Source organism: Hemicordylus capensis, chromosome 4, assembly GCF_027244095.1.
Source record: "Hemicordylus capensis ecotype Gifberg chromosome 4, rHemCap1.1.pri, whole genome shotgun sequence".
NCBI classification, from domain to species: domain Eukaryota; kingdom Metazoa; phylum Chordata; class Lepidosauria; order Squamata; family Cordylidae; genus Hemicordylus; species Hemicordylus capensis.
Window position 1 is genome coordinate 98751930 of NC_069660.1, and position 27422 is coordinate 98779351.

General features: G+C 44.4%; 1 protein-coding gene across 17 annotated transcripts in view; it reads right to left on the reverse strand.

Annotated features, from left to right (window-relative positions):
• DAB1 (DAB adaptor protein 1) overlaps positions 1–27422 on the reverse strand; it is a 1026794-nt gene that overhangs the window by 520546 nt on the left and 478826 nt on the right. For 2 of the 17 annotated variants that reach the window (XM_053244283.1, XM_053244286.1), the window contains 2 exons: positions 21307–21369; positions 10230–10285 (listed from right to left, as the gene is read on the reverse strand). The exons of 10 other annotated variants lie outside the window; for them this stretch is intronic. The gene's annotated coding sequence lies outside the window, so the exon portion shown is untranslated. Of the gene's footprint in view, positions 1–10229; positions 10286–21306; positions 21370–21458; positions 21660–27422 lie in introns of all 17 variants that reach the window. 5 more of the 17 variants (XM_053244287.1, XM_053244281.1, XM_053244278.1 and 2 more) reach the window with 4 other exon arrangements.

The following is a 27422-nucleotide window of genomic DNA, read 5'->3' on the forward strand; positions in this document are numbered from 1 at the left end:
GTGGAATAAATAAACGATACATCTGGGCTTGTAATGTGTTTCTTAATCGCTCCTTCCTTAATGTGCTGCAATCTGGTAAGATCTTTTAAGGATATTGGTGGTAGTACATCCTGATTCTATGCAAGAGGTTAGACTGGAGTGTCAAACTCTGTTGTTCAGTCCTCCCAACACACACACACACACACACACACACACACACACACCCTATGACTTTTATGCCTTCATGCAGCAGCCATAACACACACACTCCAGACAACCTATTTCAAGGGGATTATACTGCTCGTCTCAGGTAGTTAAAGTCACTGAGCCTTTTGACCTTGTGTCCCCTAACACTCCTGGAGGCATAATCACCCAGGAATGCACCACTTGTCATGTGTGTCTTATTACCGAAATAAAAAGGTCAGCCATCCAGCAACTTGATCTGTAGCATCAGGTTCATTTGGCATAGTTTATGATGAGAAAATAACATAAACTTAATAAGCGACACTGTTAATTAGTGCATTGTCTCACTGGGGAGATGAGATATATAAATAAAATTAGGAATGATTAAAGTGGGGGAAGAGGAGGTGGAAGTGGAGGAGAAGTCAAACTGGAAGAAAAGGCATTTCTCAGGTCATTGGCTTAAACACAGGTACTTCATGCTAGGATAATGCTTACATAAGAAAAGTAAATCTATGAATGCTAGACATCTGCAGGCACTCAAGCTGATCATCACAACCAATAGGCTACTGTTATAATTTTGCTGAATGAGACTGCAAAACCCAGGGTTGTTACATTACCCTGGGTTGTTATATTAGGGCAATGGTCCATTTCATTGTCATTTTGTATACACTATTTTTATATTAATAACATAATTTGTACAAACAGGCTGGATCCTACTTATCATGGTGGACAACCTGTGCCTCAACAAATATGTCTTCCAAGTACCTGGCTATTCCCACACAACATGCTTCCTAAGGTTCTGATATGCTTATTCAATAATGACAAACCATATGACAAAGGTGCCAACCCCACTCTGACCTTCCAGTCTAGTATTTCCTTTGGAAGCACTGCTTCTGAGACATTAATATGAATGTGCTTACAAAGGAATACAAGAAGCTGATTCCTACTGAGGCTGTTATTGATCCCTTTACCTCAATACTGTCTACATTGACTGACAGTGACTCTCCAGGGCTTCAGATAGGGGTCTGTCTCAACCTTACCTGGAGTACTGGGAATTAAACCTGGAACTCTCTGCATGCAGAGCATGTGCTTTACCCAGACCTGTAGGCCCTCCCACATGCTGAACTGCCAGCGTGGTGTAGTGGCTAGAGTGCTGGACTAGGACCGGAGAGACCCGAGTTCAAATCCCCATTCAGCCATGATACTAGCTGGGTGATTCTGGGCCAGTCACTTCTCTCTCAGCCTAACCTACTTCACAGGGTTGTTGTGAAGAGAAACCTAAGTATGTAGTACACCGCTCTGGGCTCCTTGGAGGAAGAGCAGGATATAAAATGTAAAATAAATAAATAAATAAATCTCATGATGATATTCTCATGATCATATTCTCCAAGGAAGAGGGTTGTCTTGTGTGAGAGACCCTAACTGCTTGCCTCTGCTCCACCCCTCCAGGTGACTGCTATAAAACAGCCTGTACCAGTGGCATGAGCCTCTTGATAGGAGCACAAGGCCAATCATCTTTGTGGCTCTCAGCCTTTAGGTGAGTCGATTGGGGCCTCAGAAGCAGAGAAAAAACAAAAGGACCATCCTTGCTTTCATCAAGGAGTCAGGTCAAGATAAAGCTGCATGACTGAGGAAGTTATTGGCCTGGTTTTATTGAAACAGAGGAGCTGAGGAGCTGTATCTGGGAGAACAGAAGACTGGGGATGGTCTTGGGGCAGTGACTTCATGGGTAGCAGGCAGAGGGAGATAAGGCAGTGGGAGTGGGACAGGCCATTACAAGGGGAAACTGTCGAGGCAATTGAGGAAAAGGGGAAAAAACGGTTTCTTTTTCTAGATATTAAAAAGCTCTGGGAACACTCTCCCTAGGATTAGGGTGCTGCTGGTGAATGCCAGGCCAGTAAATGCTACAACATCTCTCATCCACGATTTGATTGTGGATGAGCATGCTGACATGGTATGTGTGACAGAAACCTTGTTGGATGAGCTGGCTAGAGTTAGTCTCTCTGGGCCCAGGCCTGTCAGCGGCCCTAGGGGAATGAGCGGCTATGGTGGCGGCGGCAGCAAGGAAGGGCCCAGTCAACTGCTGCTGCTCCTGTGCAGAGGAGCAGGAGCAGGGCTTGGGTGAGTGTGGGGAGCTCTCTAGGGATAGCAACGCTGCAGCCACAACCAAGAGGGGTGTGGGGGTGAAGTAAAGGGATGGAGGAGTGACCAAGAGGGGTAAGGGGAATGGAAGCAACTGGATGGAGGAGGAGCAGGAGTGCAGATCAGGTGAGGGTGGAGAGATCTCTGAGGTGAGGGGGGCTGTGGCAGGGGGTGAGGAGAGCAATCAAGTACTAGCATGCAGATGATATGCGCGGGTCAAGCTAGTATGCAATATTTCTCCTTGTCATCTGACCCTGAATTGGGGACTCGAGGTACTGATGGGTTGGATGTGGGCTAATAAAGTGAAATTGAATCCAAGCAAGCCAGAGGTAATGTTGGACAGTAGAAGAGCCAATCAAGATGAGGGGATTTGACCAGTTCTGGATGGGGTTGCACTTCTCTTGCAATAGCAAGTGCAGAGCTTGGGGGTATTGCTGGACCCAGCTCTGCTTTTGGAAGCTTAGGTAGAGGCAATGGCCAGGGGTGCCTTTGACAGCATCAGCTAATGCATCAGCTGTGTCCCTTTCTCGAGAAGGCAGATCTGTCCACAGTTTCCCATGCCTTAGTCATGTCATGGCTGGATTACTGGAACATGCTCTATGTGGGGCTGTCCTTGAAGAATATTCGGAAACTGTAGCTAGTGCAAAATGCGGCAGCTAGGATTTTATCCAGAACTGTCCGCTAGGATCATATTACACCCATTTTGAAAGAACTACATTGACTGCCAATTTGTTTCTGGGTCAATTCTGTGGGTTCCTGCCCACTTGAGGAGGTCATCAGAAAGGGCTCTGCTCTGTGTGCTGACAATGAGGGAGGCTTGGCTGTTGTGCATGTGGGACAGGGCTTTCTCAGTTATTGGCCCCAGATTTGGAATGCTCTCCTGGTGGGCATCTGCTCCTCAGTCTCCATCACAGTTTTTATAAAGCAAGTGAAATCTTGGCTTTTTACCCAGCTTTCAAATAAGTGCTGTCTTTGTTGTTGCTGCTTTGTATTTTATGGTTAGATAGTGCATGTTTTTAAACTTTTAATCAGATTTGTATTTTTATATTCCAATTTAATATTTTTATTGTGTAACTTCTATAGTTTTATTTTGTGTTAAATTTTTTTGTAAACCACGTTGGGATTATTATAATGAAAGGTGGTGTATACATTTAATGATAAATAAATAAATAAAATCTCCTCCAAACTCAAAAATTCCAGGGAATGCCCATGAAAAAAAAGTAACTGAAGAGATCATATTGCTTTTAATTTTATAAAGCATTTCAGACATTTTAGTCTCATTTATTTTCAAACTTGTCTCTGCAAATAAGTGGTGCTAGGAAGATTATTAAAATAATTTTATTTTGTCAAAATATGAAATTCCCAGGATTATAAAAGGATATCATAGGCCACTTATATCATCTCAGGAACCACTTATGTTCCATTAACTATATGCAAAGGATAAAGTACCTGAGAAATACAAATTTGATATTTTTCAAAACAAAAAAAATTTCATTCCATTATGGACCTGAAATATGACACACTTAAACAGGCAAAGAAAAAAGTAAAGAAAGGTTTGTTACTTTTGGCTTAACATAGGTCACAACATGAAATTTCTCTCTCACACACATAACACTAGAACCAGGGGTCATCTCATGAAATTGATTGCCAGGAAATTTAGGTCCAACAAACAGAAGTACTTTTTCACACAATGCATAATCAACTTGTGGAATTCTCTGCCATGAGATGTTGTTTTGGCTACTAGTTTGGATAACTTCATGGAGGAGAAGTCTATCAATGGCTACTAGTCGGAGGGCTACAGGCCACCTCCAGCCTCAGAGTAAGCATGCCTCTGAATACTAATTGCAGGGGAGTAACAGCAGGAGATAGAGCATGCCCTCAGCTCCTGCCTGTAGGCTTCCAGCGGCATCTGGTGGAACACTGTGTGAAACAAGATGCTGGACTAGATGGGCCTTGGGCCTGATCCAGCAGGATTGTTCTTATGTGCTTATTTGCTTATGTTAAGTGAAAACCACTTCTTACGGATCATTTTTAAAATGGCTATATTTCAGCCATTTCTTAACAATCTAAACCAAATTTGGAAAAATGGTGGCAGCACCTGTCACCAAAAGCTCAAAGCCAAACATCAGGTGGATTGGATTTTATGATCAACAGATTTTTCAGGGTTTATCATGGGATGCTGTTTTTATACATCGCCTTAACTGTACAAGCATTGCCTGTATAATTATTGCATAATGACAAACACTAATGCACAAAGTAGTGCTCCCAGAATGATGTTTCCAGTTTAACGGAAATTAGGAGAAGTGAAATAAAGATAAGAGAATAAAGAGTACTTTTTAACAACTCTGTAAAATTTACACCAGTGCATTGGAAATCCATTTATCCCTCTAGGAGCAACAAAGATAAGAAAAGTGCTCAAATTCCTTAACAAGATGTTGCAGATGTGAAGAGGGTGTATAAATATTTGTAATGCTGCTCTTTAACTTGTGTGCTGTGCACACAAAAAAACACAAAACCCTGCTGTGCTTCCCAGGCATGTAGACAACCACCCTTAAGCATTTGAGAAATTTTCTTTCTCTTTTTACTGAACTCCCCCCTAATAATCTAATAACCCCTATCTCCCCACCAAACTATCTTTCCTTCAGCACCCCCCCCAAAAAACCCCAAACCAAACAACAACAAAAAACCCCTTAGAATATGCTTCCCCTCTGTCTACACTCCTGGTTCTTCTTCTTTATTCCCAGAGGGAAATATCATCAGAATATTTATGCAGATTTATTACTCCACCATCCTTGTCCGACATTAGTATTTAGACTAAGAAAAAAACATTACTTTCAACTGCATTTCTCAGCACAGTCTTAATCATTACTTTTGGAGGACTGGTGAAATCTGACTTATCACAGCTTATCATAGTAAAATACAATCACATTTCATAACTGAAAAGTTCATACATTTGGCTTCCTCACCCCACAACAACTTATACTAAAGAAACATTTCAGTTATTTAAAAGCTTTCTCTCCCTTATTCTGGGGGACCCCCAAGATTTTTTTTAGAAAGAGCTCTGGTGGCTCCTGACCGATTTAGCTGCATAATACCAAAGATGACAAACGAAACTCCAGATGGGAAAAGTGCATGGAAGACATAAGTTATATGATAAACCTGTAATCAGTTTGAAAGCTATCACCAGGCAGAAACAAATGTTGGGAAACCAAAAGGTAATAAACAGCACTTTCACATCGTAGCTTCAATTGGTTTTAGCACCACAAATGGTTTTAGCATCACACAAACCATATGAAAGAAAGGGATAGAAGCAATATGATATGGTGGTTAAAGCTCTCTCTCTGTCTCTTGCTTTGTTTCCTCTTGTGTACAAGCCAGGGATGATATGAAAGTAGATACAGTCCTACTGTAGAACTTAAGCGAGTCTAACTCTGTATACTGCCTTGCAGGCGCGGAGCCAGCCGAGTGGCGGCCTGTGTCCAGCCCCGCTCGGCGGCCCCTTCCTACGATGTGACGTCATGCGCATGGGGCGTGGCTTGGGCTCCATAGGAGCTGTGACTTTGTCATGTGCAAGGGGGCGTGGCCTGGGCTGCCGAGAGCCCGAACGAGCTCTCGGAGCGTCATTTCAGGCAGGGTCGGCTGCCTAATAGGACGTTTCCCCCCCTCTCTCCCTCCAGAGAGGGAGAGGAAGGGGAAAACATTCTATTAGGCAGTCGGAGCTGCCTGAAATACTTGGCAGAAAGTTTGCCCGGGCTCTCGGCGGCCCGGGTGTGGGAGGGGGGAGTTTGCTCTGGGCTCCTATGGAGCCCGAGCCACACAAGGCGGGGCTCTCTCGGCGGCTTCTCGCCATTGGCGGCTTGGGTTCTTTGAACCCTTTCGCCCAATGGTGGCTCTGCCCCTGCTGCCTTGATACATGTTATGTTGGAGCTTTCCACTGAAAAAGGGGACTTGACCTGCGGCACTCCTGCAGATGTTAGTCTACAACTCAAATCATCCCTGGCTATTAGTAACTGCAGCTAGGGATGATGAGAATTTTAGTGCAACAGCTGGTGGGCTTCAGTTTGAGACCCATGCCCCAGAGACTCAAAGAGGCTATTCACACGATGGGGTGAAATTGGGCTAGCAGAGGCTAGCCCGATTTCACCCCATCGTGTTAACCACCAGGCTCGGCTGCGAGCACGGTGGTTCCTAGGCAGCTAACCCGCCTAACTACCCCTGCCCTAAAACCAGGTTTGCGTAGCGAGCGCTCTGCAAATCTGGTTTTAAAGATCGTGAGTAGCCAGGGTGAGGCTCCACGGTTACTTGCCACAGTTACTCATAAGTAGACCCTCCCAGAAGGGAGGCGAAAAGCCTGCGTCCCCCGAGCTCCCAAGCCCCTGCGAGCTCCATCACGGAGCCGGCAATCGTGTGGACTATATGGACTTTGGTTAGTGCACTTATTATTCATACATTTACTATCTCATGTAGTAAATATAGTATGTTGCTCAAAATTCTGATACTTGGAAACAGCAATACTTTGAAAAGAGGAAAGAGTGGACCGTGTGATCCATGTGGTATTAATGCGCAAAATACCTCATTGTGTGGCACAGCCTTAGCTTACAGGTTATGTGAGGTTTTGTTCATACTTTTAACAACCTGTTAAAATTCTTGCATGGTGAGTTCCACCATTGTCAGAAGCTTAATTAATGGTGACTTGGAGCACAGTCTTCTCTGTAGAGGCATCCTCTTTGTGGAACTTTTCCTTAGGGAGGCCTGCCAAGCTAATCTGATTTTTAGTTTTAAAAGGAGTTAGGACAAAACCTTTCAGTGGACCTTTGGGAGGAGAAGGAGGGCTTACTTGACAATTGTGGCTTGTGCTTTGTTTTTTTGATCTGCCTAGCAGATTTTTTATGTTGTCCTGTGGCTTGATTTGCTTACATGTAACACATATATCGGGTAGGGGTGTGCACGGAACCGCCACACTGCGGTCCGGCAGTGGGGTGGGGGGGTAGCTTTAAGAGCAGCGGGAGTGTTTACTTACCTCTCCCGCTGCTTTCCCCCTCTGGCGCCGTAATGTAATGAGTAATTGGGGCGGCAGCATACCTCCCTGCCGCCCCTTCCCCAATCTTGCTCTACCAAAACTCCCAGTAATCCTTTGCGCGCACGCACATTGTGCGCACACTTCATGTCACTGATGTGCGCACGCGCAAAGGATTACTGGGAGTTTTTGTAGAGCAAGATCGGGGAAGGGGCGGCAGGGAGGTATCCTGCCGCCCCAATTACTCATTACATTACAGCACCAGAGCGGGAAAGCGGCGGGAGAGGTAAGTAAACACTCCCGCTGCTCTTAAAGCTACCCCCCCACCCCCGGACCGAACCACCCAGGCCCGGACTGGGCCGGGCCGGAGGCCTTTTCAATGGCCTCCAGACCGGTCCGGGCCCATCCCTAATATCGGGCAGCAGTGATATAGGAAGATGCTGAAAGGCATCATCTCATACTGCACGGGAGAAGACAATGGTAAACCCCTCCTGTATTCTACCAAAGAAAACCGCAGGGCTCTGTGGTCGCCAGGAGTCGACACCAACTTGGCAGCACAGCTTTATCTTTAAATATCAATACTATTGTTTTTACTTTTTTAAAAAAAAGTCATTTTACATTATGCTGTTAGCTAGCCAGCAAATAAATGAATAAAACAATAGCAGTAGCTATGATGCAACACATCACACTATTTCAATTTAGTCAGATGTACTGCAATTTAAAATGAGATTTCTGTTCCAGTTTTGAAAAGTGGTTTTAAATTTTCAGTAAGTGATAGGAGAGTCATTCTGGAAACATAGGGGGCCTACCAGGGAGCTACAGTAAGAAGTCCTGAAGGACACAGATAGTGTGATTGATGAATATACTCAACAGTAATCTAAGGACCACTACAGATGCTACATCTACTAAATTTTCCGTGACCTTTTTGGTAAATAAGGGCCACAGGAATTAACCCTTAGGATCACAAGAAAGTAGAATGTACAACTTTCATTAACTAACTAATGGCTTCTATTTTCTACTCTCAGCAATTTCAAAGGAGGCATTACTGTGTGTAATGTTAACAGGAAATTACCTTTCTCACTGTCTTTAAATGTAATGAAAAACTTTAATGGCCTGGATTCTGAATGTACAACAGAGAAAAATAAATAATAAGTGACTGAATCAAAGTCAGTGGTCACACAGGAGGGAAAGAAAGGTCAACAGCAGGCCTCATTTCTGTTTATGTCCAACGGGCAGAATATATTGTTGAACTGATGATGTATGTTCCCCCAAACAGGCATGAAATATGCTGGAAAGCTTAAAGAAAATTCAAACAGAAATGAAAAGTATGGAAGAGCACAAATAAAGCTATTCTGTTTTGGAATGGGGAAAAAAATGAAGGTGTAGATGTGCAGAAGGAACAATATCATTTAAATTAAACAATAATTCTGTTCTCACAAACAGCCTACCCACAGCTAGGGCAGCCCAGCCTGGATTAGGCTGCTTGTGTGCAGCACTGGGTTCGAGGTGGATCCTGGTGCTGCCACAGTGCTTAGCCCACCTTTTTGGCCCAGCCTTTAGTCAGGGTGAAAGCTCCGAGCGTGCCCTTTACCTGGCAGTGAGGATTGTGAGTTTGCTCGGGCTGCTTGCAGCCCAAGCAGACACAGAGACGGATGCCTAGAGTGCCCATCTGATGGGGGAAACCCCCAATGTACCATGCTTGTCACACAGTACATTGTGGGATTCCTCCAGAAAGCCACGTGGCTCACAGGAGAGCCATTTGTGTGTGCGGCCAAGCTGCATGGCCAGGAGGTGGTGGGGAGGGCAAGGAGATTGTCTGGGGTAAGCTAAGTTCAGCTCAGCCTCCCCCCACCCCGCCATCCGCCCACCCGCCCTGCCTCCGGTCGTATGAATAGCCTTAATGTTTTTCTCTTGAAAAATAAAGCATCAAAAGGCACGCTTCAGTCAAAGTTAAACGTCTTCAAGTTTTGTTGACATCCGTGAGAGAGAGGAAATGAAATCACGCTTTATCATTGAAATCAACAGGATTTAAAAATACTGGCCAACATCCAGAGCAATGAAAAGCAGGAAGAACAAAGCAGAGTTGCACTAGCGCAAGTCAGAACGGCTTAGCTGCACTAAAACAGGGATTCGTAGGATTGCACTTTGGCACTATGGTGCTCTTGTGCAAATGCCCCATTAGAACAAATGAGACCTGTGGCTCTAGACTTAGAGCAACTAGTGGCCATGCCCCCTGCATCTACTTTGGAGACAGAGATCTATCGATCTAATCCTCCTTCCCTTTCCCAGCCCCAGCCGGCGCAGCAGCCAGCAGTCTGACTGAAGCCCCCTACTGGCCAGCCCCAACAACAACAACGTTATTGCAGCCAGGTGCTGCTGGCTGCTGCTGCAATGCCTTCCCTGTCCTTCCGCCGGCCACCCAAACCCACACTGAGAGTTTTCAAGACAAAAAACCCCATATTGTAATGTATGCATTTATTTCAAAAAATGCCGCTGAGGGGGATATTTGCCGCCATAGGCAGCTGCCTCCACTGCCTCTCCCGTAATCCGCCTATGGTGGAAAGCTGACTGAAGAGCAAGGTGACATTTTACAGGCAGAAGAGCTAAATAAATATTGTAAAACACTTTACACATTAGAAGGGCCATATAAATGATTAATAAAATATAATGAAATACCTTATTTGTTATTCATGATCTAGTCTGGCACCTAAGGCATAAGATATTTGAGCCAGTCCAATAAGAATTGTTTTGGTGAAGAACAACCAGAAATATCTTCTAATTGTGTTTCACATGCGGGCACTAGTATTACAATGGCTTGTGAAAAACCATAGTTTTCTGGTTGTTGCTTTGCTTCATATGAGGGAAGAAAAGAGAGAGTTGTGAAGAAAATGAGGGGAAGTGCACTAACCCAAATGTCTTCAGAGGTTCATTCATGTTGGACAAAACCATGGTCTGGAGTTAGATCTGAATCAGCACAAAGAGTACATGGGTTAAAGACCTGCAGTGAATCTTGTCTTCTTGGTGACTATAATGATATAATACATGCTTGCCATGAATATCCATTATATTTTACAAGCATATATAAAATATTTACTCATAACTTTAAAAGTGTGAATGCATAAAATGGCTTCTGGACATATAAATCATGGCTGACACCTGAAATGACACTGCACTGATGTCACCTGAAATAACACTGCACTGATGTACAAGGGTGGGATCATAGAGACATAGCTTCAGAAGGCACATGTGGCGAGGAAGGAAGGTGGGATCACAAAAAATATCCTCCCCCCCCACACACACACACCAGAAAATATTGGCATGTCAATGCAGCATTAATTTGAATGTCAGCCAATATTTTGCTTTATTGTAGCAGGTGAAAGCAGGATGGGATGTAGCAACAAAATGTAACTTCTGTGGAGAAATAACAGAGGCTTGATTCCAGTAGGTAGACTAGAGGAAGGTTGTGCTTTGGTCCTAAATACATCTGCTACTTGGTATGTCCTGTTGATTTCATTTTCAACAGATGTACTTAGAATCACACCAGAGGCCCGCCCTTCAGTAATTTGTTTTGTTCCAATTTTCCCTTGGTGTCTTTTTTTTGTCCAAATATACAGCTAAAGAAACCCTAGATTTCATTATCTCCACCACTCACTGAAATATTTTTAGAAAGTGTCCTGTGTATGTCATGACTTAAAGGGACAGACTAAGGGATCAATATTCTCAGTCAGAAGACCTGACATCTATTCCTTCTCCACTGATGGCTGTGTGACCTTAAGGGAGAATTGTAAAGCTTCATACTTGTTAAGTGCTCATAAATGATCCATAGATGTTACCAAGAGGATATTACAGAAGTGCAAAGTATCCTTCCTAGTATCACTCACTGCACTGCATTTGCACTCTTTCCGGCAGCAGAATGGCATGCACCTTCATTTCTCAGGGAAAGCGATGGTGTGTACTGAGCTTCAAGGGTGACAGGCATTAATGTTGCTATTATTAGAAGATAATTCGCTTCCATTAGCACAAGGAGTTCTGCAAAGGGCATGCTCTTTTTCGTTGGGTGGGGGGAGCCACACACAAGCCCCAAAACTTTCTCTTTCATTTGTATTTCCCCCCTAAAACTGGTTGTTTCTGAAAAAGTTACTTTTGACTTGTAAATGAAAAAGATTTCTTGCCTGGCTGACATACAATATGAAGAAAGGCAAATCACTGAGAATTTATATCAATTTCAGGTCATTTAGCTGGTGTCTTCATTATATATACTATAGTTGGATGTATATTTCAGTAAAAGATGGAAGGTTTCGGAGGTTTGTTCCTCATTAGTGTAAATAAGATCAATCTTCTAAGGTCATGAGAGATATGTTCAATAACTATGGGGAGTTCTAAACCTAAACTAGGCATTTATGTATTTCTATTTGTGTTCCAATGTGGTGAATCTTGCTCTGTAGATGAAAAAAAACATAGTTTCCAATCTCCTAAATTTCACATTCTAAAGCAAACAGGATATAGCTTTAACATTATTATTATTATTATTAATTAACGTAGACGTGCCTGTCCCAGATGTGTGGGGATACGACCTGGCACTCAGCGGATTGGCTGGGTGGCTGAGGCACTGGATTGACTGGGTGACGGAGGTTTGCATGCAGCAGGACTTAGGAGACCACTGAGCTGCTGCCGGGGGAAATGGCAGTGGGCGGCAGGCCAGTGGGTAGGCGGCGGGACTGGCCACAGTGAGGAGGAGGAGGCGGTGGCGGGCCCTGCGCCAGGGTCAGGAGGCAGCTAGGCCACCAGGAAGAGGAGATGGCGGCAGGAGGGAATGGGCCGGCAAGCCGGCCAGAAACCACAAGCGGGGAGCGGTGGGGAGAAGCGGGCCAGGCATGCATCAGAGCCTCCTGGGGGAAGAGTTAGGGAGAAGGGGCTGAAGGGGGGGCAATAGTCAAGGAGAACTAGGGGCGCAGATGCTATGCGCCCGGTCAGCTAGTATACTGTAAAAACTATACATTAGTGATTGTGACAGCCTGTGTGGTGTAGCAGATAATGGGGTTGACTTGAAGTTGGAAGACTTCAAGTCCAAATATCTGCTCAGTAATTTTCTGTTGATCTTAGAAAAGTATAAATGTGCAAACAATTTTTGTTGTGAGGTCCTTTTCATTTTCAGAGCTCCTATTGTGATTCATTTTCTATCTGCATTCTTCATTTTGGCATGGATTCAAAGAGTTCAAATTTATTTTAAACCCTCCATTCATTTTAATTTATTTCATGTAAAAATAACTTACTTTAACTTGTTTTTCACAGTCACCTCTGTGTTCAGGGGTAGGAGCTCTGCTGTGTAGCTACTTTCTGATAGGTGCTATTTTGAATACCCATACCTCTTCCAGGATACAGCATTGTTCCCACACTGCCTCTGATTGATGCTGTGTCCTAGGACAGTTACGGGTATTCAAAATGGTGCTGACCAGGAGTCTGCTGCAACTTACAGCTCCTATATCCCAAACAAGGCAGCACTGAAAAACAAGTAAGAATTCTGTCTTTTGAAAAAAAGAAAAGAATGGGCAACAAATGGAGTTCTGGCAGGGGAAGGGGGAACCTGTTTGTAACCATCCATGTGTTGTCATGTCCATTTCAGAATGAACAGAACCTGAACCAAATGGAATCATTTCTGAAAGTGAATGCATGCTCTTATGGGCAAGGCTGTGTCTTGGTTAAAGACTGGGTTAAAGGCTGCTAAGCTTCTTGGAAGAAGTGTGTGGTACCAAGAAGTAATTCAGATATAAATGTGTGTATGTCTGTATTAAATATCACCAATTTCCAGCTTCTCTGGAATGATTGGCTACCTGATCCTAGAACATTCTAGGCCCTTTCCAAAGATGCCTCCAAGTGTTCACACTACAGCCAGTCCTCAGACCTACAACAAAGTTGCTTCCCAAAAACTTTCTTTAGTTTAAATGTATTAACTTAGAACCAATTTCACCATAGGAAACAGTGTTACTGATGGGAGTTTAGTTCCCATAAATAGGAAGCCCTATTATTTCCAAAATGACCCAGACTTGTGTACTAAATAAATTATATGGGCAGAGGCCCTCTGTTGCTGTTATAAATGCATGGGCACCCTGCTGCACTTAAAGTTGGTGGTGTGTTCATTACAGATGTGCAGCAGAGAAGTGATGGTGGAGAATCAGAGGATGCTCATCCTCACAATCTACTACCTTTCCATTCTTTGCCACCATGACCCCAAAAAGTAATATGCAGCCAAAACACTGTCCACCTCCTTCCTTTTCCACCTAACCATTGCCCAGATGGAAGAGGAAGCTACCCAGATGCCTGCTGCCTGCTTTCCTTTCCCAGAAAAGTGAGAAAGAGCTGCAAGGGGAAGGCAATTGGGTAGTTCAACTCTATTTCCTCCTCAGTGATGATGGAAGCAGGACATGTGGGAAGCAGCATGTAGACTGTTAATGGGCCAGGCTCTCTCTCTCTGACAGAACAATAGGAGGAGAAAAAGCAGAAGGAACAGTGGTGACAGGGGGAGCATCTTGGACAGGTGAGTTAACCTGTCCCTTTACATATTTTTTAAACAAATGTTTACCACACTATGTTTCTAAACTGTTACATTAATGAAATGTAATGTAATTTATTTTGATATATGATCTATAATAAAATATTTTCAGTTATACAACAAAGTTAGTTCAAGTGCAAAAATATTAGGTATTTGGTACATAAAGCCATTATGGTCCTATCTACAAGTCAGAACAATCAAACTTAGATTTAAGCTGGGGTAAGGTTGGTTCAACTTGTATAAAAACCTGAATTCATCTTATAGCAAGCATGAAAATCTGGACTTGATGGCAAGGGCAGAGCCACCATTGAGCGAATAGGTTCAAAGAACCTGGGCCGCCACCCCTCAGGGGCCGCCCCTCACACCCCTGACACACCTCCTGCATCTATCTCCCTGCCCTTTAAAGCAGCACTGGCCGATTTAGCTCCCAAACAGGGCCGTGCGGCCCCATTTGGGACCTAAACCACACCACTGCATCTCACGTCAAATGCAGGAGGCATGGCTAACCGCTCCCTGCATCAAACGCTGACTCGGGGAGGGGATGGGGGGCCATGGTGGTGGGCTGAACCCTGGCTGCCGCTGGCCTCCCTCCGTGCCTGCTTGATGGGTGTGTGCTGGTAAAACTGTTAGTCCACCTGCCATTCAGAGCTCCACCAAGTGGAGGTGGCAAAATCATTGTGCACAAGGGGGGGAAATGATTCTACTTAGGCGAAAACCTACGGGGTGTTAACTGCTTTATAAAATAGGCTTTTTAGGAGACAACTTCCCTAGTGCCACAGCACCCAGTGTGACTTCATATGAAAAGCGATAGAAGACAGAATTCTGGCTAATTAAACCCTTGATTTATGTCTATTTTGAGCTATTTAATATTGACACTTCTGTAGCACAAATATTTTTATATTGGTTTCATCTTAACTCTGAGTGACAGCAACTCTGAATGACAACAGTAACTATTAAATTATAATGTAAGCACAATGGATCTTTTAAAAAGGATCCCAGTGAATACAAAAAATCACTCTATTTCTATGTATGCTGCCATGATTGAAAAACATCAGGTTACTCTCAACTGGTTCAGATGCTCAGTGGCTTCCATGGAACCACCTATGGTGCACAGGGCTGTCAGTGGGCTCACTGGACACCAAAACTGTGTAAGCATGGGTACTAGACATTTAGTGGCTGTAATTACCGCACAGTTATTCTAGTTCCCACAGGTAGTGAGCATGAATAGACCACTTTCAAAGCTGGATCCACCTTGGTTTACATTTGGATGGGTGACTACATGTGAGCACTTAGGGCATGGTAGGGGTGTGCACGGAACCAGCTGGTCCGGTACGATTTGAGTCCCAACCAGACCTGAACTAGACTGGGCCAGTTTGGTCCAGAACCCCCTCAACACCCCCTGCCCCTCAGTTTGGTCTGGTTTGTGTGTGGGGGGGGAGTTCATAAGAACCGTTTCAAAAAAATTTTTTTTAACTTACCCCTTCTGGGGAGGGGTTCTCTGAGGTGGCAGGAGGTGTTTGTGTCTGTGGCTGTTCGCCTTCCCTCCTTCAAAAATGGTCTTGCTGTGGCAGCGCAATGGGCCTCCAAAATGGCCACCGTGCTGTGGGAAAAGGCCCGGATGGGCCAAAAAATGGCTGAATGGGTCCATTTTTGAAGGAGGGAAGGCTGGTGGGGTGGAGGGGGAACCTCCACAGACCCCCCCCCCGCCTTGGAGAACCCTCCCCGGAGGGCATAAGTTTTTAAAAGGGGGAATTTTATTATATAAAAATATAATGCTTGACAAACCCCCAAACTGCAGGGTGGGGTGGGGTATGTTCGGTCCAGGGTTGCGCCAAACCGGGGTGATTTGGCTTGACCCCGAACCTTCAAACGGGTTCTGATTTGAACCTGTTTGCACACCCCTAGGGCATGGGGCCATAGCTGCATGCTTGCAGATAATTGTGTGCAGCATGTCCAGGGCTCACTCCCTCTACATAGGGCTGAGAGAGAGTTTGGTCTGAAACCATGGAGAGCTGTTGCCCGTCAGTATAGACAATATTGAACTCGATGGACCTTTATGTAAGGCAGCTTCCTATGTACCTCTGTAAAATACTGGCTGGGCTGTGAGCCTGACAGCTGCCACACACACTTCTGCAGGCAATGACATGAAACCAGCCACACACATTGGTTCAGCCAATCACTCGCTGCTGAAGGGATTACACAGTGCACAATGGAAATTCTGGTTACTAGGAGATTCTTTTTTTCTACATTGTCTGAGCACACAATATATCCATTCCCTGTTCACAGTAGATCCATCCCAATTGGTCATCATTAGAAAATCAAGATTCACCAGCAGGTTTTCACATTGTGATAAGTTGATTTGTGAGGAAATGGTGAGTTGATAACTCCGGCTCGCCCACTGGGCAGAGGTTTGCACTTGATGACTAATTGATTCCCAATACCTCTGTGATTAGTGTCCCCAACACAAAGAAAGGAAATCAGCTACAGTAATTCAGGTGATCCCTCTGTTTTGTATCTATCTGCACATAAAAATGCAGTCTTTAACTGTTATGTGCCTCAAAAACTGGGGTTGGGGGGGTGAGAAAGTATAGTTTTGTGTCTATTTAGGGGTATGGTGGGTTTTGGGGGGTCTAAAAATCTTAATTTTAGACCAACTCTTGGGCCTGATTCATGACCATTGTGATCAGTTCAGACAAATGCTGAGCAGAACAAAATGGTTTCTGCTTGTAGTATTTTAGGATTTGTCCCCAAACAAGTCTGCAGCCCTAGAGAACATTTGGAGCTGCAAAACAGAGGTAGAAGTGTTAGACAAGCATTCTCTTTACTGCTGCACTAGATAATGCATTGGCTACTGGCACTACTTACTTGTGGATCATAGATGGAGCATACGAACTGTAGTGCTTTAACTCTATTAGCCTATTGTGACCAGGGTGCTTTTCAGATTAGCAGCTCAACAGCTTGGTTCAGCCAAGTCACATTCATAAAGTAAAGGCAGGCTATTACACAAAACTACCAGCAGGGGGAGCAGTCTCACTAAAACTCGCCACCAGAAAATACAGCAACTTTTAAAATGCCGGACATACAACGCTATAGCAATAAATCGCCGCAATTAACTCCAAAACAAGGCATCAGAAATGTGAACGGCACCCTGCTGACAGCATAGGGCCTGCGGTGTCACAACACAGGAAGTGCGGGAGCACTCTTCACCGATACGTTGTGACCCTGTTGCAGGGTCTAATCTGGAATGCGCCTAGGTGCAGTAAGATCAGAACTCCTGTCGCTTTAATAATGTGTGTAGAAAATGGAATTTTGGAAGGCATCGGGTTTCTTACGTTTTTGTAATAAGCGGCAGCATAAAAAATCCCAGAGTAAGTTACTTATCCCATGTAGTATGTAGAAATGTATTTGATGATGATGATGATGATGATCGATAGTGATTTTTAAAGATAGATACCTTATCTGCATCTGGCCACCCTAAACCAGCCCAATGGGCAACTGCAACAATGTTACTTCTATATGGCTTGAGCAGTATGGCAAAGGTGAGCTCAGGAGGCTCAGCATGGACTGGATTTTTGCTACTTAAATAAGTTATTGTTTCTCTATCAAATTTCTCTCTTGCTTCTTCTGTCAAAGAAACTATTTACCTCAGTCACCAGGATGCCCATTATGAGCTTTATTTGTACCTATCACTTGAAAATAAAAAGCTTTACATGATTATGGAGCTAAGTATTCTTATTAGCATGCGCTTTGATATTTTTAAAATGAATTCTTTCCCTTCAGCTTTATTTCTGCAGCATCTGTAACTGACTTTCAATGTGGCTTCAAGCCCCTGCTAGAAAATAAACATCAGAATAATGAGCTTTTCTTATTGAATTCACCAAATTGGCACAATAAGCTAATGTTTAAACAAAAAAAATAAAATAAAATAAAAGGGGAATTTGCTGCTGAGCCAGAACAGCAGCCCGATCAATTTTAATTAGCATTGCTCATTGTGGGAAATGATAAGGTATCAGTCATAGTAATTGGTGGTGTTGACAATTAGTCAAAGTCATTAACATTGCAAAATTTAGAACAAAAAAAGGGCTTGCAAAAATTGTACAGATCTAGAGAAGAAAAGGCTGATTACAGAATGCCTTGATTTTTGCCTAGTTTGGTGCACATAACTTGGAGGTATGATTTCCCACATCCCAGATTAAATGGGACAGGCAGACCAAGTAACTCTTGGTTAGATTTAATCTCACAACCATTTTTCTGGATACTAAGCCAGATAAGAAACCATGATAACTTTAATAGTGGGCTTTAATAATGGAAAGGGCTTGTGCTCTAATACAGAAGGCCTGGGCCCCACTTGCCTGGGAGTCTCCTGCCTTCAGTCCTTCTATGTCCCCATTTCAGTGGAATTTACTTCAAAGTAAGCAAGCTGGGGAGTGCAACATGGGGGATCCTTCCTACATCACACACACAGAGAAGCAAAACGTGTTTGCTGCTGTCACCATTTCAGCTCCCTATTGTGCATATCTTTGTAACACAAATGTTTGCAAATACGTGTTTGTCATGTATGTGCTAGACAATGTTACATGTACACACAAAAATGTAATGTTTGATGCAACCATTTAGTCTCTCATTTAAAAAAAAAAAGATGTCAAAACCGATCCAGTAGAAGCATCACCCAATTGCTTCTACGGCCTTCTCATTGCCCAGTGCCAACAAAAGAGAATGGTGTCTGTGTTTTCATTGATGAGCACTATCTAACACAGTGATTCTCAAACTTGGGTCCTCAGGTGTTATTGGACTTCAACTCCCATAATCCCCAGCCTCAGTGGCCTTTGGTTGGGGATTATGGGAGTTGAAGTCCAATAACACCTGAGGACCCAAGTTTGAGAATCACTGATCTAACAGAAGGATTGCATGCAAGTGTTCATTGTTACAGAATCTATTCTAGGTATTTCAGATGAAGGAGTCACTGAACACTGGGCAAGAACACAGGAGGTTCTTGTGTGTGTATGTATGTGTGGGCACACTACTTCTAAACAGTAGCAAAGGAGGGCAAAAATCATGCAGTCCTCATTTTTTATTCCACACCAGACTGAAAAAATTACAAATATAAAGGGAAAATAACATAAATCAATATGCACTTCTACATAACAAAGAATCAATTCTTTACTATGACCCAGTAGACAATTATTTTTCAAAGAAGCACCACTATGCAAGGTTTAATTGAGCCAGGAGTCAGTGCTTAATTATAAAGAACCTGTTTTTAATGCCATGACACAGTCTTGAAACAAAGAAAGTGATCATCCAAAAAGAGAGGACTTTTGAGAATGTACAGAAGGCTATTCCCTTTCCCTTCAGCAAGATCTGGGATTAAGAAGAAAGGAATATGATGCAGATTTCAAAGCAAGCTGGAGCCTTTCATATTAGAAACTAGGGGTGTGCACAAAACTGACAGGTTCAGTTCGACTTGAACTGAACCCAAATTGGACTGGGCCAGTTCAGTCTGGGACACCCTCGAACCCCTCTCTGTTTGGTTCAGTTCAGGGGTGTTCTCGAATAAAATTAAACAAAATTATTGACCGATATATGGTGTTTCAGAGATGGTTAATACAGGCTCTTAATTCATTTTGTTTTTTATTTTGTTATCTTATTCCATTTTAAATTTTATGTAATAGTTCTTAATTGTATATTTTATGTCTGTGTTTGTGTGTGTGTGTGTGTGTGTGTGTAAGTAAGAGCGGGATATAAATGTAAAAATAAAAATAAAATAAAATTTTTATATATATACACACACACACACACACACACGCACTGGTATTGATGTTCACTTTCGGGGACTCTTGTATCTGGATTTGATCTGTGTGCTGATCTTTGATCATAATAAACTGAACTGAATTGAAAAAGAAATATATTATTTTTAGTTACTCTTACCTCATAAGAACATAAGAACAGCCCTGCCGGATCAGGCCCAAGGCCCATCTAGTCCAGCATCCCGTTTCGCACAGTGGCCCACCAGATGCTGCTGGAAGCCACAGGCAGGAGTTGAGGGCATGCCCTCTCTCCTGCTGTTACTCCTGCAAGTGGTACCCAGAGGCACCCCGCCCCCGAGGCTATAGGTGGCGTACAGCCCTCTGGCTAGTAGCCATCAATAGCCTCCTCTGGGGGTTGCTAGCGTGGCCACAGGGGGACCTCCGAAGTTGCTTCCTCCCCCTGCTGGCCTCCAGAATTGCCCCCCTCACCTGGTTCAGGTGCTCTTCGGCCTGTTCCTTGGCCTCACCCCTATCATGGTGGTCATTTTGGAGGCCGTCACGTATGCCTAATGGACCTCTGCGTGGCCTGGCCTGGCCAGAAATGGGTCAAAGAGCTCCCAAAGCAGGTGAGGGGGCAATTTCAGAGGCAGGTGAGGGAGGAGGTGCCTCCGGAGGGCCCCCCCCCAAACACCGGGGGATGTTTGGTCCAGCACTGGACTCGCAAACTGAACAGGTTCAAGGTCAAACCTGTTTGACCTTGAACCTGTTTGCACATCCTTATTAGAGACTAGGCACAGACTCTTTTCACTGATTAAGTCCCACTATTAAAGTTATCATGGTTTCTTATCTGGAATGGTTATCCAGGCAAATTGTTATGTGACTACTACTAACCAACTACCCCATTGTAACTTAATTACTAAGAGGGCAAGTGTTTATTTCAGCATGAGAGCAGTTTTCTTAAGGCCCAGAAGTGCCAATATGGTGTTTTGCAACAAAAGGTACATGTCATATGAACAACAATGAAGCTAAATGCCTCCTCACAATCCAAGAATCTGTACCAAGGGTGAAGATCCCCTCCAAACATTTGAGGAATTCCTCCCTCATTTTACTGAACCCCCCCTGCCAATACTAATAACCCATTCCTCCCCCACAAAGGTGCCTTTCTTCTCTCCCACCCCAAAATCAAAGTGACAAGTTGCTCCTCAAGCTTTCCCTCTGACTGTACCCTTGATCTGTACTACAAGCCTACAGAGGAGATTCTGTGCATCAGGGGTGTAGCTAGGGGAGAGGGGACCTGTGTTTGCCCCTCTCCCCGGCAGCCCCTCGGAGTGAGGGAGATAATGAAGAAAATAGGGAGGGGTGGAGCTGGGGGGCCCAGGTTCTTTGTACCCATTCACTCAATTATAGCTACACCCCTGCAGTGCATTGTCCCAAGACAGGGCATGTAGGCACCAGATGTCCCCTGTATCAGGGATACAAAAATGGTGTTAACTACAACTTCCATCATCTCCAGCTACAATGCCTCTGGCTGGAGATTATGGGAGTTTAGTCAACAATATCTGGGAATCCTTGCGGCAGGGAACACTGGTGGGTACGGTCTTATGCATATGCGAACACTTTGCTGTCCATCATCAGTGGTATCTCTACACCTTCATCACTTTTTGTCTCCATTCATTGGAAACTGAACTCACTTTCCAGACCAAGCCAGATCTAGTTAGGCACTTGCTGGTGTGTGGATCAGGAATTGCTCCCATCTGAAAGAAATGCATTCAGTTAGTGAGCTGGAACAAGTCCAAAGCCAATCTGCTCTCCCACTGGAAAATAAGCTTTTATGTGCACAGACCTTGAGGTGGAAGTCATCCGTATAACTGAATGAGCACCAGTAAGTACAGCACTCAGATATGGCCTGGGCCACTTCTCTTCATGGCTGACATTGGCAATTCCTCCAGATTATTAGAAGCTCTGATGCAATTCAAAGCCGAAAGATAACTCACCACCCAAGCAGGAAGATTAGACATATTTTCTTTTATGTTCTTCACACCACCTGACCAAATGTATGACGACACAAACCAACCGGTTTCAATAACTGTGTTAGGTATCTGTCTCTAAATAGGAGCTTATTATACAGAAAAAGAAAAAGTCACACTGAACACCACTTACTGTATGTTCACATAGTCAGCCTAAGCCCCTGTGGTTAATCTGCAGGTGGCTATGTGCCTTGTGCATGCACAAAATATCTGTCAGAAGTGTTCATGACAAATGAAAAATAGAAGAAAAGAATACAAAATAAAAAGTGAAAATTTCCTTGCTCTAATTAGGATCTTAACAAATGTTTGCCACATACATAGCAAATACCCACAGCATGGCCTATCCTTGTTTAAACCTGATTTGGGCTAATGCTCTCCCTTTTATAGGAAAAATGTGCTGCAAGTAGCAGTTTCCTGGCAACGATGGATAACTCTGTTATAGGTAGCAATGACAGCATATTTTGGTTGATATGATGCACAGCATCCCTCAGGTGGTTCTGTGCTGCTGCTGCTGCTGCTGCTGCAGCAGCAACAAGTGTCTAAGCCAACTCTGGCACTGTTGCACAAGAGCACTCTTGTGCGACATCTTAGAATTGTGAGACTACACTTCTGCGATGCTACAGTCAGTGGCTCACGTTCTGTGAAGCAAACTGTAACACTGCCCACATTCTGTGTGTGTCTCACACTGCCTCTTGCTGTTCACAGAACAGCTATTTACCGTTACTTGCACATTTACAGCCATGCCATCCTGCTTCATTATTTCCAGTGGAGTAGCATGGCATAACTGCAATGACTCAGTTTTAAGTTACAGTGAAACAGGGCTGTTCCACGGCAATGCAAGTGCAGCTCGAGGTATGTGCAGTAGTGCTGACGGTACTGAACCATCCTGGTTTTCTTCTGGCACAAAGTGTGAGCCACCATTTCCAATGGCCAGAGTGTCACGCAATTGCAAAATTTTACATATTTTTGTTTGTCTGTTTGTTTATTACACTTTTATACCTCCCCAACTCGTGTCTCTGGGCGGTTCACAATGATAAAACAGTTAAAAACACATATAAAAACACATAAAAACAATTAAAAACCAACAATTTAAAAGTCAATCACAGAATTAAAAAACTATTAAAAAGCTTAAAAAGCCTGAGTAAAAAGATGGGTTTTTAAGCATTTTTTAAAAATTGTCAGAGATGGGGAGGATCGTATCTCAATAGGGAGTGCATTCCATAGTCCTGGGGCAGCAACTGAGAAGGCCCATCTCCGTGTGGCCACCAGATGAACTGGCGGCAACTGGAGACGGACCTCCGCAGATGACCGCAATGGACGCTGGGGCTCATAATGAAGAAGACGTGATCTCAAATACCCAGCTCATGAAGAAGTTGACATGGAGAAATAGATCTGGGTGTCATCAGCATACTGGTAACACCCAGCTCCAAATCCCTTGATGATCTCTCCTAGCAGTTTCATGTAGATGTTAAAAAGCATTGGAGAAAGTGCGAAGCCTTGAGGGACACCATACTTAAGCTCAGATCTCAAAGAGCAATAGTCTCCAATCAACACCATCTGGAATCTGTCCGAGAGGTAAGAGCAGAACCACTGTAAAACAGTGCCTCCCACCCCCAACACCCTCATATATTCCTGAAGGATACTATGGTCGATAGTATTGAAAGCTGCCAAGAGATCCAAGAGGACCAACAGAGTCACACTTCCTCTGTCAATTCCCAATTGGAGATCATCCATCAGGCCGACCAAGGCAGTCTCCACCCCATAGCCCACCTGAAAACCAGTTTGAAATGGGTCTAGATAATCAGTTTCCTCCAAGACTGTCTGGAGTTGAGAGGCCACTACCCTCTCAATCACTTTGCCCAGCCATGGGAGGTTGGAAACAGGCCTATAATTGCTCATCTCTGAGGGATCTAACACAGGCTTCTTTAGAAGAGGTCTAATAATTGCCTCCTTGAGACAAGGAGGCATCCTGCCTTCCTTCAGAGAGGCATTTATGATTTCCACCAAGCCTCCTACAACAGCCTCCCTGCTAGATAGAACAAGCCATGTTGGGCAACGGTCAAGAGAACAAGTGGTAGGCTTCACCATTCTAAGCAGCTTGTCCACATCCTCAGGAGTCACAAACTGAAACCGACCCAGACGAATTGCATAAGAGGAGTTGTCATACACCTCCAGTGCAGACGTAATTAATTGTGGAGTCTCCATCTAAGTCAGGGGTGGGGAACCTTGGCCCTCCAGCTGTTTTTGGACTACAACTCCCATAATCCCCAGCCACAGAGGCCAATAGCTAGGGATTATGGGAATTGTAGGCCAACATCTGCAGGAGAGCCAAGGTTCCCCACCCCTGATCTAAGTCAACCCAAATCCAAGAGATTTTATCTGCGAAAAATTATTTAAACACATCGCAACGGGTAACTGGTGACTCCAAATTCTGTTTCAGGGGAGGGGGGCAGATACTAGTCCCCTCACAACCCTGAACAACTCCACCAGACGTGAACTCGCAGAGGCAATACGGGCAGAAAAGAACCGCTTCTTTGCCACACGTATCGCCTGAGCATAGATTTTTAAATGTGCTCTATGTCATAATCTGTTGGATTCAAGTTGAGTCTTTCTCCACTTGCGCTCCAGTCGCCTACCTTGCCGCTTCAGCCCCTGTAGGTCTTCCGTATACCAAGGGGCCAGTTCTGAAGCGGTTCAGAGGGGACACGTAGGAGCAATCGTGTCTACTGCTAACTTGTCTAAGAGGCACCTTTTAACGTGGTGATTCTCTTTATTTATCAGGGGGAGAGTAACTGGCTCTATCGACACCCAGCACAGTACAACCAGTGACTATTGCTGGTGTCTGTCTTATGTTTCTTTTAGATTGTGAACCCTTTGGGGACAGGGTTCTATCGTATTTTTATTTATTATTTCTCTGTGTAAACCACCCTGAGCCATTTTTGGAAGGGCGGTATAGAAATCGACTAACTAACTAACTAACTACTGCCCTGGTGAGCAAGTTGTTCCAATTCTCAACCAGGGTGTCAACAAGATCACTGGCAAAGCCAACATTAAACCCTCCAAGGCTTCTTGGAATCCTACCGGATCCAATAACCTTTGGGAGGACCATTCTAATAGGCCCCTCACCCCTGCATAAGTGGGAAGTGGTCGTAAGTCCAACCTTAACCAGATGGTGGTCCATCCATGACAATGGGGAGTCCTCATCCATAGAATACCACCCTGATCAGAGTAAAAGACCAAATCAAGCACGTGACTTGCAATATGTGTTGAACCAGAGACTGCTTGGGATAGGCCCATAGCTGTCATGGCCGCTATGAACTCCTGAGCTGCCCCAGACAAATTGGTCCTGAAATGAACACTGAAGTCCCCCAGCACCAAAAGTCTGGGAGACTCCAACGTGAGTTCCACGACCAAGTCCATGAGCTCAGTAAGGGATTCGATTGGGCAGTGGGGCGAACGGTACACCAAAAGAAGTCCCAAGCTATCCCTGGTCCCCAAACTCAAGTACAAACATTCAATATGGTCCGATACCCTAACAGGGACCCTGGTAAGGGAGATGTTATCCTTATAGACCACAGCCACTCCACCTCCCTGCCCACATCCCCTCACCCGCTCCTTTACAGAATATCCTGGAGGGAGAAGCTGGGCCCAAACTGGGCCACTAGCCTCACCCAACCAAGTCTCAGTAATACACACCAGACTGGCCCCTTCATCCATAATCAAATCACAGATGAGTTCAGATTTATTTTGGACTGACCTGGCCTTGCAGAGAAGCAGGATAAGGCTATGTGGGTTGTTGGCAGTGCTCCCTGAGGTCAGAGAGCTGGCGGGACAGCCAGAAGGGGGGACAGCAATTAAATTTCTGACCACTCTTCTCCTGGAACGGCCTCCTGACCTGACAATGTTACTCCTTCTATTCCCCACCACCACTGGGATAGCTGCACCACATTCAATGGCGCCCCCCCCCCCCGTCTCCTCATCTCCAAATGAACCCAAACCCATGACAATGATTTCAGGCCAGTTCTAAAAGCAGCTAAATGAACTAAACAGAAGCTCTACTGTTGAGTAGCTCCTCCCTAATCTAATAATTAAACAGAGGGTCTGGCCCTCACCCTCATGGCCCCCCGAAGTGGCTCCCTAAAGGGGCGATCCTGCCAGTGGTGGGCCCACCGCCACTGGCAGCATGCCTATATAGTCCTGGGCAGCCATAGCTGCAACAGGTGGAACGCAGGAACTAAAACTGCCCAGTCACCTTTGGCCCCAGTCCTGCAAGGACTCACCACCACAGACAGTCCTGGGGGAAGCAGATGGCAAACGAAGGGGGGAGCAGAAGAGGAGGCAGCCAGGCAGGGACCCCAGCCTCTCACTCTGGGGTCTGCCAAGGCCAGATGATGTCTTTCCTCTTCCTCCACCTGAAGGCTCCTGGGGAGCTGGAAGGATGGCAGCGTGCCTATACAGTTCTGGACAATATAGTCCTGGACAATATAGTCCTATATATTTGCACAAGAGTGTTCTTGCACAGCAGTGCCAGTGTTTAGACAGCAGCAGCAGTGTGAACAGGGGAGAACCGCCAATGATACACTGTATCATGTTAGTCACTTTTATATTGCCCACCTGTTATACACTACTAATGATTATGAAGTGTACTGTGTGGAAGTTGATCATAGTGGCTTATATACTGCTCAGTGGGCTGACCACAAGAGAACAGGAAGCCCACTCTAGCTCCATGCGAGTCCAACCTGGGTCGCTAGCTCGCCACTGCTAGTGAACATGGAGAGAATCTGTGGCTCCTTAAAGCAAGCAGGGTCACTGCAGCTCTGATGCAATTTTTAGGAGACACAAAGGCTCTCCATGTCTATTAGCTGTGGCAGCATGGTTTGGACTCACACAGAGTCAGCATAGGTGTCCCCATGTTCCATGGGCGGCACACTGTGCTGCATCAATCCACTAATCCAATGGTTCCCCAACTGGGAGCCTCCAGATATTGCTGAACTACAACTCCCATCAGCCCCAGCTACAATTTATTGTGGCTGGGGATGATGGGAGCTGTAGTTCAGCAACATCTGCAGGCTCCCAGTTGGAGAATTACTGCACTAATCCCTTTTTGCAAGTTAGCAGACTTCATGTACAACAGAAGGAATAAGAGAAAGTAAATGAGTTTTCTAATCTACTGCAATGTGCAGTTACTATAATATCCATCAGCTGTGAAGAACTTTGACCCACTAACAGGCTGCTACACATTAGATTCAGCTAGCACAAGTGTCATCGTGATTCTGACAATGACATGCCTTCGCAATAGATTAATCAAGCTGTAATTTGCACTAGAAGGATATGCTAAATTAAGTGACGTTCCAGTCAACTAATCTCTACGGCTGAAAAATCTGAGGTTATTAGAATCAATTCTAAATGCTAAATTTGAGAAAATTCAGTTAATGTTTAAGTTCAATAAATTTAGTGATGCCTACATTAAATTCACTTCTGGGGCTAAGGTTGGACACAAAACAGAACTGTAAATATCCTTCCAAAAACCAAAACCAAAAATCCAGAATACAATACCCAGTTTTAAAGGCTATATCATTGTTGTTGTTTTGTGGGTTTTTAAAAAAAACACTGGTTAAAGTATTCTACACTTGCTAGCCCAAACAAGGAAGTTTTATAGCATTTTTGCCTTTTATTCTGACAATCTCTAGGGAAAGATAATTTCTCGATTTGTGTTCATACCAGGAACTTCTTAGCACCGTTAAAACCCAGTGCATAATTAAGAGATCTACTCAGAGAAC